This window comes from Serinus canaria, chromosome 9, assembly GCF_022539315.1.
Source record: "Serinus canaria isolate serCan28SL12 chromosome 9, serCan2020, whole genome shotgun sequence".
NCBI lineage: Eukaryota > Metazoa > Chordata > Aves > Passeriformes > Fringillidae > Serinus > Serinus canaria.
This window is the reverse complement of record NC_066323.1, coordinates 14,269,348-14,283,005: the sequence shown is the minus strand read 5'-3', so window position 1 is coordinate 14,283,005 and position 13,658 is coordinate 14,269,348. Positions and strand designations below refer to the sequence as shown.

Genomic DNA, 13,658 nt, shown 5'->3' with positions numbered 1-13,658 from the left:
GGTGTCAGGTGCGGGACAGCCCCGCCGAGAGCGGCCCCGAACGCCCCCGGCCCGCCCCCGCCATCGCCCCGCCCGCCCGGGCCGGCCCCGCGGCAGCAGGTGGCGGCGGGACCCGGCGGGGCGCTGGCACTGCGGGACGGGCCGCGGGGCAGGTGGGCAGCGAGCGGGGCGCGGGGCCGCCTCTCGGGTGCTGCCGTGCGCCGTGTCCGGAGGGAGCGGGGCCGGGGCGAGCGGCGAGCGGAGCCGGCGGGAGGGCGCGTTCGGCAGGTGAGCGGGCTCGGCGCTCCTCCGCACAGGTAGCGGTGAGCAGCGTGTGTAAGATTCAGACTTTCTTTTTTGTTATTGTTATTACTTTCTGAGCGTACGTTGCTTTTCATTGCGTTACTTTAGGAAATGTTTACGTGTGTAAGTACGGAAGGTGTAGATGAGAGCCCCGAAGGGAAGCTAGGCGGTCGCTGCGCGGCCCCGGGCGGTGCCGGCGCTGAGCGGGAGCATTTGGTCCCACCTGGGCAGCGAGTCCCGAACGTTCGGGAGAGAAGAGGATAAAACAAAGGGTCACGGACAGGTGTGAACCGCAGAGAGAGTACGCGAGGGGACACAACTCTGAGCTTTGCTTTTGTCATTAGGAGCTCCGGCTCTTTCTGCATTTGTTTATGAACTTTGCTGAGCGTTCTTTCGGGGTTGAAATGAAATCCTCTCGGAGGATAATTCTGTTGCCTGTTTCCATTGTGCTAGGGCTGTGTCGCTTGCATGTAAAACAGCCCACGTATGTTTCAATTACTTGAAGCACTTCAGATGAATGCTTTCGGGAACCTATTGCTAATATTTCATTCAGAGATGGTTGTTTCTGTCCTGCAAAATACATGTTTGTCATCTCAATAGAATTCTGCGGGCCTTTTAAAGGCTGGTAACTTGGTAAGGACCTAAAATACTTCAAGAAACTTTACAGAATATAACTGGTTTTATCTTAGTTTGTGTTTCAGCATGTATTGCAATGTTTTCTACCAGCTGACTTTATAAAATGTTCGTCTTTCTAGAGTCATGTATAGAGGAAAAGCAGGAACCATGTGGCTATATGTGGTTTGTTAAGTAGGACTTTAATGGTTCAGGAAGACCAAGTACATCTGGATTTTGTTATCAGTGTTGTTTTGAACACAAAATTTTCTAGACTATTTCAGTTTAAAGTATCTATTATTGTGAAAGCAGTGTTCTGAATGTAAATTTCCCAGACTGAAATGACAGTCACACTAGGGAAGGTGTAAACTGGACTGCTTGTCAATTTGATGTAAACTCCTGTGGCATCCCTGAGAGAACAGGGTACTGTTGGTATATTAGGAAGTTCAGGAAGACTCTGTTATCCTAAGAAATAAGCTAAATTTACTGAATCATAGGGTGATTGGTTTTGCTGATAAAACATAGGTGGGGCACATAAAGTGCTCTTGCATGGGAACCTCTGGAGTCAACAGTGAGATCATATTAGTATAGGTTTTGTAGAAATGCTTTCATTTGTCACAGGTAGACTGCTACATAAATTTTTTGTGCAGTTTCTGGGAGCATTTACTGAGCATGTAATTCAGGCTTTTTTTTTTTGTTTTGTTTTGTAATAAGTACTTCTAACAAATCAGCAGAGAGATCTTCTGCTCCTCATTCTTCAACTGGGAATTTTACTTCTCAGTTGCAAAGCCCCATCTACTGACTTCTCACCATACCATCAAATTTCCCCTGCTACCTTGGTGTTAGAAGACTCCACATGAAGAGTGTCCATAACAACTTCCTTGGGCTGTGAAGATGTAAGGAGTCTCACTCACACACCCTAGTGTTTTATAGACCCTCCAGGAAAACAGCACCTGAAACACCTGCTTTCATTTCTTGCTTTTCTTAAGCACAGGCTAAGCATCTCCTTCTTTCTTTCTCACGTCATTGCGTTGCACTTTTATGTCTCTTGGCCCGCAGGAGGAGAAGCAGACATGTTACCATGCATTTGAAGAGAGTGGCTAATTGCTAATGAATATAGTGTGCCTGGAGACTTTTTTCCTCCAATGTAGATGATTCATATTAGTGAAAGGAATATTAGATGAGCAGAGCCCAGCTTGTAGAACTCGGATCAGGGGAAGAAATTCATGCAGATAGGTACAACTAAGTGTATACAGCACTACCAAGATTTCTGCCAAAGTTGCTGTTACTTTTTTTTTAATTCTTTCATTTTTTTCTCTCTCTTCCCTACTTAAGCAGTCATCTCACTGTATAGTTGAATGATTCTTCCACACTCAGGCCTCTCTCTTTCTTGGCTTTCATTATTTATTTACCACATGCCTCTGCAGGTCATTGTACTTATTTTGAGGCACTGACTTTGCATTGGACCAGCAGGTCTGAGAGGACAAGAGCGTGTTAATTATACTTTTATGCCCCCTGTTGTTTAATTCTGAGGCATAATTACTGTTCTGGGGGCTCATGTGCTCTGTGGATGTCTGTGAGCTGTTTTCCCAGAGGCTGGTGTGACTGCAGTTCAATCTCAGCTGTCCTGCAGGCAGACAGAAGGAGTGTAAGTGCAGGTGTGTGTTCCTTGGTGCCCTCAAGAGCTGAGACCTCACAGGCTGATGGCGGTGCTGAGGGAAATGCAGCTGAGATGGTGCCCAGGGGTCCTGTGAGCTGGACTAAGGAGTTCCACTCAGTGTCAGGGTGTGCTTATGGCTCCTCATCTGCAGGGCTGCTGCAGTAACACCGGGAGGCTGTGAGTGCTCCAAGTCACATTCCCCTGTGCAGTCATGCAGGTGCCTGACCTTTGGACACAGGGCACTGCTCCTCTGCACTGCAAGAATGTGGATTTCAGCCCTCGAGCCTTTTATCTCTGCCTCTGTTGCTTAGTCAACTGGGCTGGAATGAAGTGGCACAGATTAGAATTATGTGTCACCCTGAATATTGGTCTGAACAAACAAAAGAGTAAAAAATGGAAACAGTAAATGGTTGTAAGGACAACAGGTAAGCCAGAAACCTAAAAACAGATTATGTACATCCAGCTAAGCAAAAACTAACAGGTACAAGAGGGGAAAAAAGCGGAGAAAGAAAACATATAACACGAAATCCGTTTGACTTCTAAATATAATCCTGACAGGTCCTACTCCTGCATGCCCTTATTCATGTTTTTTCTATGAACAAGCCTACTAATATCCTACTGATAATGAAAAATACAGTATTTAGTAATTTGGAGAAATGGCATATTAGATTATATATTCCTTTGGAACCTAGTTTTATTATTTGTATAGTAGCAACTGCTACTTATTATTTGTTTATCTGCAACTGCTACTTTTAAAAATAGTTGCCCATATATTTTTTTTCTTACTTGTTTCTTACTTCCCAGTATTTCTAGAAGAGTACTATTCTTGAGGCTAGTAGCTGTGGAGGAAACTCAGAGATGTGTTTACTACCAGTATCAGTGTAAATCATCAAGACTTTTTGAGTGAGGGTTAAAATTCCTGGAGTCTATTTTCCTAAAGAAAAAATTACAGAATCTGGAATTTACTCTTTTAAAAAAACTTGTAGCCACAGTGATGCTTAAACATCCCTTAGTGAAGTCTAAAACTCTGTACTAGTCATGCTAGGAGAAAACTGTGCAGTGTGCATTTAAAATGTCATTTAAACTCCATTTGAAAATTCTAACTGTGGAAATTATATAGATTGTTTTATTCTAATATTTCTTCAATGAAAATCTGAAAAACTGTATCAGCTATCATTGCTCCAGTTTTCATAGGAGGAAACTGTTGTTTTCTGAGAGACTTATTAGAAGCTATAATTTTCTATCTGATTCTGTGTTCTGTACTGGTAAAAACTGGAATAGAGTTTATGTATGGGAATATTGATAAAATTTCTGCTAAATGTTCACTCTCCCCATGTTATTGCTTACTATAGACATCAGTGCAATGGAGGAAGGAGAAGGGGAATTCATGTTCTTTGTCCTTTTTCCATCTTTTTTTGGAAAGCAAATAAATCTATATGCAGTGGAGCACTATTTATCACTTCTTTGTTCCTTGATGAGTATTTTTCCAGTACTTAGAGCTTTTGCTTCTCTGTGAGGGTTTTGTCAGTAGAATAGGCAACAACTTAACAGCCTGCTGGATGGAAATACCTAAAGTGAGAAGTTTAGGCATACTCTCACATCTAAGACTTCATGTGAAGTATCAGTGTGATGTTCCACCCTTCTTATTGCAGTAATTAATTAAATGAAATACTTTCATAGCATTCACCATCATGTCTGAAATACTTCACATCCATAATAACTGTTTTCATAAAAGCTCCAAAAGTCACCAGGTCTACATAAACAGATTAAATAAATGTAGGACAGGGCTACCAGCAAGTAACAGAATCTGATCCCAACAAATAATTATCCCTGGACAAGGCTCCACTGTGCTGTGGCAGAGAATAAGGAAGCAATAAATTGTAAATGTAGTTCTGGCAAAAGATACTGAGTTGAGCAACTGCACTTGCTGTTCAACCTACAGCCTAGGGTTGGAGACCTTGGTGGAAGGTATGGTCTTATTAGCTCATTTTCAGCCTGACATTCAAGGAGCAAACAGTCAACTGGTGATAGTGGTGTGATTTGTAAAGCAGCATTAACAATGAAAAGAGCAACTGACATTGGTCAGATCAATATGGATCAGGAATTCCAAGTTACTGACAGAACCCATTCTGCATTACTGGTTTCTTTATTAAGGTTTTTAATCATTGCTGTTGCTAAATCTTTCAAGAGGGCTTGAAGCTGAAACAGTAAGGATGGTTTCTCTATTCTCTGGGGTACAGTATTTATGATAAAATTACTAATTACATTATTTCAGCTTTGATTCATCTCACCAAATGCAGGGAATGCTAAGTGTTATCAGTGGCTTTATTATTTTCATGATTGTTTTGCTACTTCTAAATGTAACCTGATGAACTCCTAGGTTTTTATGTGGAGGTGTGTACTTGGTTACTGCTCTTACATACGGGTGTCCAAGGAGAATAAAGGTACTGCATCACAATAGCTCATCAGAGGGACTGGTATTGCTAAGCCTCAGTAATAAATTATGCATAAAGCAAAATGTGTGCTTCTCCATGCATGCTTTTGGTGGGAAAAGGATTATCAACCCACTTTCAGGACTCTCTTGGCAGATGTTTCCTTAATAATAATAGTCACTAGAGGGGAAAAAAAAGAGCTGGCTCCAGTATTTCCCACTTTTGTTCAATTAGTGTATTCATCCTTTCATCTTGTTAATAATCAGTGCTTGAATAGACTGATTAAAAACACTGACATGTAGAAAAGCTGAAATACTAAGTCATATCTCCTCAGCAAGATGATATTTATTTGAATGTGATTTCAAGAGTTTGTTTCTGTTGAAGATTCAGGACCCACTTGTTTCTTTCAAACCAGGTGTTCTCTGATAGCTTTTCTTTTCCAGAATTTTTATAGTTTGGAATGTTTTTGTCTTGCTGATTTATCAAGCTCTTCTTCTAACTCCACATCTCCTCCCACTGTGTTTGCACATGTCCTACTGCTTCTCTTTGCACTAATTTATCACCTTTAACAAAGGGAAATGAAATTCTTTCTTTCATAGCCTAAAGGAAAGGCAATGTAAAGTAGTAAGAAGTTATCATTTTCCATTGAGCTAATTATTTTACTCTAGTCCTTCCAAGCTTGATTTATAGAATCAAGATATATTTAATTGAAGCTAGTGAGGATTTCCTCCTCCCTTTCCAGGCAATATGATGTATTCAATGTGAAGTAACTGAATATAAGGATAAAGTTCATTTTACTTAGCATCACCTTATCAGCCACTTAATTGTGGCTGCATTTTTAATTGCACAAGGCAGAACATTTTTCACATCTCAAATTACAAAGTATTAGGAGCAAATAAATTTAGATTTTATCAATAATTTCTTCTTTTAAAAATGAGAATTAGTTATCATTTAAATCATGTCAATAATTCCCTTTTTTTTAGAAGAGTTAGTTGTCACTTGCTTGGCATTGCATATGGAGGTAACTACTTCACTAGTGCAAGACCTATTGGAAAAATTCTTCTAAAAGCTGATATCTTGTTCATCTTACTCATTGACACTTCTATATCTTTGATTTCTCAAAAGGGATTTCATTATTCTGCTATTACCAGAGATTAAAAAAGTAATTAAAACTAATGTGTGCACTCCTTAAAATTTCCAGAATCTTTGACCATTTTGCTTGAAACTCACACCTAAGATTGGCGTCTTTACCATGGGCAAGGTGGTTTGGTCACCTCCTACCAAAGCTGCTCCCAAGAGAAGCTTGGCAGCAGCACAAGACTTGTTTTTTGTCATGCCAGAGCAAATCCTTACTCCTGGCACTCCTGTTGTGTTTGTTTTCATAAGGTGCTTGCACCCTGACATGGCAGCCCTTGTGCTGTGTGAAAGACAACTGCTGGGTCAGCCACACTGGGCTTTTTAGTGAACTTCTGTCTGATAGACTGACTGACTTAGGGAAAGTAGAAATTATCTGTAATAATAGAAGCACACATTTTGGTTGCATTCCAAAATTTCTTCGTGCTTTCCCTCTTGATTTTTTTTTTTTTTTTGTGTGGTAAATCTGTGGAAGAGACCCTTCTGCCATATAGTTTGTTCTTTAAGCTGCCTTTCTGCTTTTTCCTAAGTAAATTAAGGTGGAGGCATTTAAACTCAATGGGATTATTCGATATCAGCCCTCCCCAAGGAAATAAGCATATGCTGGATGAGTGATTGACTGGAGTCTGTGTGCTACCTAAGAAGTGCTTCATTAAGATGTCACTTCAGTTGTGCTGTTTCCCATTGGACTCCTCACCCAGCAGGAGACAGACCAGCAATAGTGGGAAAGCTTGGGAAGGCAAGCATGGTACTGAGTTGCTGAGTTACAGTAACAGCACAATAAGTATCTGTGTCATGTTTAGAAACTTAAAAAGAGGGATTTAAATCTAGGGTAGTGTTTAATGTTCAAGAGCATTAATTTTGGAGACTTAGAAATATGAGTTATTTTTCATTAATTGCCATAATGTAAGGTGACAATAAACAGTGTGACAGAGTTACTGAGTTTTTGTGAAGGTCGGAAGGAGTAAGAGGATTCCTTTGGTGTAGACTTGTAGCTAACTTAAAATCCAAAGCATATCAGTTTAAGTATTATGTGAAATAATGCTTATTTTATATGATCTCCTCCAAAGATGTTTTGTCCTTGTGAAAGTGCTGATTTATCAACAAACTGATTTATCTGTTGATCATCTCATCATCAAAGAGTCACTTTTTGGCTATGCATTTCATTTGCCAAATATGTGAAAATCTGCTCTCAAAGTCTGAGCAAGTGTTACTACTTCAGAGTGGTGTAAGAAATATTAACATTTTCCTTTGGAAGTGTCAGTTTGGAAAGGCTTTGGACTGTAATCTGGCAGCTTTGGAATCTCACTGCAGGCTGTGAGAGTAAACAATTGTCACTTAATCGTGGGACATCTTAAAATGGCTAACACAAAACAAATGTGAATGCATTATATTTAGGAATACTCAGTGTTTCAGCAAAGAGGCTCATTACAAAGGTGATCCAGCTTGCAGTATTTTCTGTGTTGTAGGTATTGTTCCCTATAGCAAGTACATACTGGATAATTGTATAATTGCATCTATCTCACCTTATAGGAATTTAGGTAATTAATTTTAAATCAACAAATAATTTTTTAAACTGTCACTTTTTGTTTTGTAAAGGTTTTTATTAACCTAGCATTGTTTTGTAAGATGAATTTTTTCAAGATACTTATAAAAAGGAAACAAAAACTCTATTTTTAAACAAAAATCATGAACACTTTTGGGCATTATTTTCCAGCAGATGAATAAAATGTTAGATTTTCATTGTTTTAGTAGAAATGCCTGTATATTTTTTTTGTTTAAACTTTGTTTTTAAACTCATGACTTTGTTGCATAATTGCAATGTATGGTTTATGTGCTTAAGGATGTCTGCTCCTGTTGTGAGCTCGAGCTATCAAAAGAGATAAATTGTTGTAACCCAAGATTTTGATAGGTTTATCTTTTTTTTTCTGATGTTTGCAAAAAAGATGGCAAAGTTTTCACCAAAATATCAGAAGTAGTTTTCATTAAAGAATATAAAGTTATCTCCTAATCATAGGAATCCTAAGACTGAGATTTTGAATAATTTAGTTACAAAATTGTGCTCAGGAATTTTTTTTTTCATCTACAAAACATGATTGAAAATGACAGTTGGCAACAACAACTGTAGATGTTTTATTCTGGCCTAATTATTAAGAACTACAGCACCAGCAAATGAGCTTCCTGTGTGCCCCAGATAGTCTTCTAGTTTAGAAGGTATGAACAATACTCTATTTAGCTTTAGTTACTCAGATTTACTAATGTGCTCCTTTTATCCTCAGCACTTGGGCAAACATAGCTCCTTAAAGCTATGAGCTGGCAAACAGGTGGCACTGGGGCATCTGTGGCTCTGCAGAGACTGGCTTTGAAATGCTGCCAGTTGCTTTGGCCATGTATTGTGGAGGACCCTCCTTTCCTCTCTAGCTGGACCAATGAAAAAAGAAAACCAAAAATAACCTATGAATTTTCCATGACAGAAAATCCTGGCTTGCTTGTAGTATAGTGGCTGATCAGTCTAATCTAATAATCTTTTGAACCATGTGGAGCTGAAGGAGGCATTAGTGGGTGTCAGAAGGCCATAGTGCCATCTGACAATTAATGAAAACTGGAAAATATTCTGGCACCACACATCTATTCAGTACTACCTGCAATTAGACAGAGTATGGAGAATATGTGGCTGTAAATTCAACTGCTAAGGGCAGAATGAATGCATTTCTATTGTTACTCTTAATGATATTCATGTGATTAACTTCTGGGGTGACCTTAAAACTAAGTTCATTAGTCAGAGTTAGCCTGTGTCTCTCTGTTGGAGTTTTACTATTTGTAGCAAGCTGAGGTTTCCTACTTCAGCTACCAAGGAACAGGCACAGGTCAGGATAAAGGCAGTTTTGTGGAGTGTTTCAGTTGTGCTGTTTAACACCTCCCTCCTCTTCTGCCTCTTCGGCTGTTTGTTCACGGACAGCTTTGCTCATAGCTCTTTCAGTTACCTGGTAACTAAATGTTATCTTCATGCTCAGAGAAAAGAAAAATGGTTCATAATGTTCTAGCTGGCTTAAGAAAAAGATCTTTTTCTGAAGTTCTGAATGCCATAGAAGGCTAAAGTCTATTCCGCAGCAAAAAAATAGGGAATACAGTATGTCTTGCCTCTCAAGTGGCACCGAACCTGGAAGAAACAGAGGCTTGGGACAAATACTGACAGCCTTGCAAAAGATCAGTGACATTGTAACAGATTAAACAGTCGAAGGTGAGTACACTTTGATGGGAGTAGACAGAATGAAAAATCCAGCAAAGTCTCAAAAACTGTGAAGCTTATAACTTAGTTGTAGTTTGGCACAGTTTGTGGAGTTGAGAAAATACACAAGAATCTGTTTAATTCTAAAACAAATTTCAAGTCCTTCCAGTTACTGCAAAGCAGGGCTTAAAAAGTTAATCTGATTATAATAGGAAGTATTTGAAAATGGAAGACAGGTGTTATTCCATATTTCATGTGGTTTTTATTTGCTTAGGGTCTAATATGTAGGATTTTTTTGGAAAAGTTATTTTTGTAATCCAGACTGTTGCTTCTCATTAGCTTTTCTGTTTAGTAATTAACTAGCAGTGCTATAGTTTATTAAGGAAGTAAAAGAATAATTAAACATAAATTTCAACCTATGAATCTTATTTGAGATGACTGGGATACCCAAAAAGTCCTACTGTCAAATGAGAGTTCTGTCAACATATGTGCTCTGAGAATGAGGTTTTTATTGACACAGGTATTTCAATAAGAATTCCAGGATGTTTTCCAACTGAAATGTCCTTTAAAAATAATGCAGCTTATATTTGTCATGGTAGTTGCATGCTAACAAAAGCTGCATGTTCCTAAACCTAGACAGAGAAAGAAAGAGATTAAGTATCATTTGCTGGTGTGTCTTTTAACTCTCTCTTTTGCTGTTGTTAACTTGATATGTAATGACAGCCTAGGCACAAAAGAGTGACTTGAGGATGGAGTTCCTGAATGAAGTTGCATTTAGTAGTGTAGCCTTTCCATTTATATTTTAGTGTGGTTTGCTCTGATGGAATGTCACAGAGACACCAGGTTTGGATTTAAAAAATAATTATGTTCTTCAGAGCAGTTATGGGTAATCAAAGGGGTTTTATGAGTAAACTCATCAAATTTTCTCTGTGTATTTGGTGCTCTTTCCTTCTAACGTGGATTTGCATGCTGAAGCTGCTATGATGCTTTCACCTTTGTAGGAATTTATTTTGCCACAATTCCTGTGTTTGGCTGCTGTAGTTTTGGTTCAGCCTGTATTTGTTCCTTGCTTTTGGTCTCAGCATCTGACGTAGAAGCTTCCAGTGTTAATTGGAAAGCCTGATCCTTGCCAACTGTGGCCCTCCAGAGACAGGGCATTTTCCTGGTCACTGTGGATGTATCCAGAAGTGATGCACAAGCAAAGATACTCATATGGGGACAAGGTTGGTGAGGCAAGGGAAGCCTTTGGATCAGGAGGAGCAGGAAAGGTGCTTGATGGGAGCTTGAACAAGTTCCCCAGGATGGGGGGTCTAGCACATTTGTGTCCAGGGAAGCCAAATGATGAGTCAGCGTGGGACATAGGTTTCAGTTTAATAAACTGATATTTGGAGAGTATCAAATTGGAGAAAATAAATTATATTGATGGCGAGAAGAGATAATAATTTGTCAGATAAATGAAATAATACATTATATTGATTGAATTTTCTGTTCAAGGTTCAGTGAAATGCTTCCTGGTCCAGTGTAAACATTTTGATGTTTATACATGTAAAGAAGTTTCTTCTACCAATTCACCTTAATTCTAACTGTTAACTTCCTTGGTTATTAATTTGAATGTTGTTCTGCAATCAGGGATTGCTTAAATAAATTGCCATGTGTGAAATGGAAAAGCAGGAGTTTTGCTTTCAGAGCAGTGCCTTTAAATGTTTAATTCAAAACTTCAACTTCAGATTCTTGGATAAAAAGATGAGGTGGTGCGGTTGCTTCACTTCTGTTAGCGTTATTTTTCTGGGTTATAGTGGGCAGTTTAAGTGATGTTCTAGAGCTGTCTAAGAAAAACCTGTTAATGACTAACAAAAATGAAGTTTTAATTGAAAATACCGGTGACTTGAATGGCAAATAGAAGTGGGCCCGATGGTAACTATGTATAGTCATATATCAGAAACACAGAGATGAAAATGGATCTCTCAAGTGTAAGCCACACAGCAGAAATGGGCAGCAAATTTTATACCAGGACTTGTGAATTTCCTTTGTAAGGACTAGTTTTAACTGTGTCAGTAAAAGGTAAAAATATTCTAGACTCTGGACAAGAAGGTAGAAGCAAAGCAACACTAAAATGATTTACATTAGGAAGGTTAGAACCACACCCACAAATGTCACATGTACTACAATCCTAGTGGTTTCTACAAATGTACATTTTCCAGTAGGCTTCAGGAGACACTTGTTATAGGATTTACTCAACAAATGGAAGGTCTCCTGTGTGATCTTGTGTCTCCCTTGGGAGAATTATAAATAAATAAGGGAATTCCTTAGTCCCTCTTCTCACACTGGTTTTGCCCATTGATTCCTGTCTTTGTGTTGCAATTGTGTGTCACTAACAGCATGTAGATATTGTTGCTAGATGAAATACTTCCTTATTGGAAAATCAAAATATTATTATGTCTATGACATTCGGTATTATGAACTATGAAACTGAGACATTGAGTGTTTACACTAACACTTGTGTTTCCATGGCAGCACCAAGCAAGAACTGCTTCTGTCTCTCTTGGAAGGAGATTGGAAATAAATAAGTGCAATGCAATTGCAAAGTTTTTCATTACTTTACTTGTGGCATGATTATTAGAGATTCTGAAAATCCATACAGTTGAAGCTGTTGGAGTGCAATTGAGGAAGGTGTCCTCTACCTGAATGCCAAGTAACTAATCTCCTTTAGGCCAGCTCTGAGGCTTGATAGGATGTTCCAGAGCTGAACTGCTTTAGGTTGGTGGCAAACCTTCTGAGCTTCTGATGTCATCCAGGCATTTAAACTTGTGTTTCCAAGCTGTTTGCCTACCAAGTCAAAGGCTCCAACTTCTTGAAACAGACCTAACAGGACCATCCTTTTCTACTATAGAGTGTAGTAATTCAATTCCTGTTTATTCTATTTCATAAGCTGCTTTTATTCACAATGAATTCTGAAAACAGTTTTTAGTGGAAACAGTTATTTTATTGGATAGTTGGTATGTTTATGTTAAAATTAAGTTCTTATCCCTTTTGTGTTCTTTTTCTTGACTAAATATTTGCGTTGTTGTGAATGAAAACCATGAAAGATGCTGAGATAGCATAAAAGGTAATTAAGATTTATGGCTAGAGTGTATTCAGGTTCTTCCTACACTTCCATTTTACTTATGTCAGTACATCTCCTGACAAAATTTGGATACCATCTACATGCTGTTATTGAACTTTGACCAAGCTCAAGTCTGTCCATAATAAAAGTGAGAGCAAGTGCCACTTCAGCAGATTCACTGTATCCAACTTCTACTTTGGGTCAGAGTGTTTTGAATCTAACCATGTTAAAAATTCTGTAGGGAAACTTTGGTTTTGTCCCTTAATTTGCTGTTGTATTATGGCACAGGTTTATTATTTTGTATTGTATACTTTGATTCTGTACTCCAGAATTTATTGGAAAGGGAATATATTTAAATTACATAAAATATAAAGATACTGAATCTTGACATTTTCATAATGGAAAACATAAATCTTATCTCAAAAGTAGAATGATTTTGCTTCAGATTAAGGGGTACATTGTTTTTGTAGACAGTCTGATCTTGTGTTCTGAAAGCAGAATGGGTCACATGTGATCTGAAATAATCCATTTGGGCAAGTTCAGCCCAAAATGTTGGTGTAGCTAGACTGTAAAGAGGTTAAGTTTGCAGAACATTACATGAAAGGTTCTTCCATGAACTCAGCATGCAGCAGCCCTTTTTCAAAATTACTTGCCCATGAGTGGTATAGGCATAGGTAAGGTTTCTCTTGGTATATTTTATTTGGAGTGCTGAATGCAACAACACAAAGCACGGGCAGTTTGAGATCCTCTTGAATGATGCATGCAAAGGAAACTGCGTGAAACTGATACTGTTGATAAATTTGCATGGCTAGTCTGTACACCCAGCAGCCAAATGAGCCTGGAGGCATTTTGTTTGGATGAAAAGGTATCTTACTGAAGTGAGCTTTTATCTGCCTTATAAGAGAGTTGCTCTTAATTCTGACCTGAGCCTCATGAAATTGTTCTGTACTTACTCCACAGTAAGTGAACTCAGAGCAGGCCCATGACCAGTCTAATAATGAAATATCTCAGCTTGTTTTCTTCTTATTCATCCAAGTTTATCTTATAGGCATAGAGGAAATGTTGATTCTGTTACTGACCATAGTACTGTACTATGTTGAATAAATTCCCGTGGAGTGAGTAATTAATTTCAGTGAATAAACATCTAGATCTCCTTTCATGAGATATGTTTTTGTGGACAAAAAATTTATCATTGTCTGGTTTGAT

At 38.6% G+C, this 13,658-nt stretch overlaps 1 protein-coding gene across 4 annotated transcripts in view; it reads left to right on the top strand.

Annotated features, from left to right (window-relative positions):
• PLS1 (plastin 1) overlaps positions 1-13,658 on the top strand; it is a 41,959-nt gene that overhangs the window by 423 nt on the left and 27,878 nt on the right. Inside the window, exon 1 of one of the 4 annotated variants that reach the window (XM_050978031.1) lies at positions 90-152. The exons of 2 other annotated variants lie outside the window; for them this stretch is intronic. The gene's annotated coding sequence lies outside the window, so the exon portion shown is untranslated. Of the gene's footprint in view, positions 1-89; positions 268-13,658 lie in introns of those variants that run through there. One more of the 4 variants, XM_050978026.1, reaches the window with a different exon arrangement.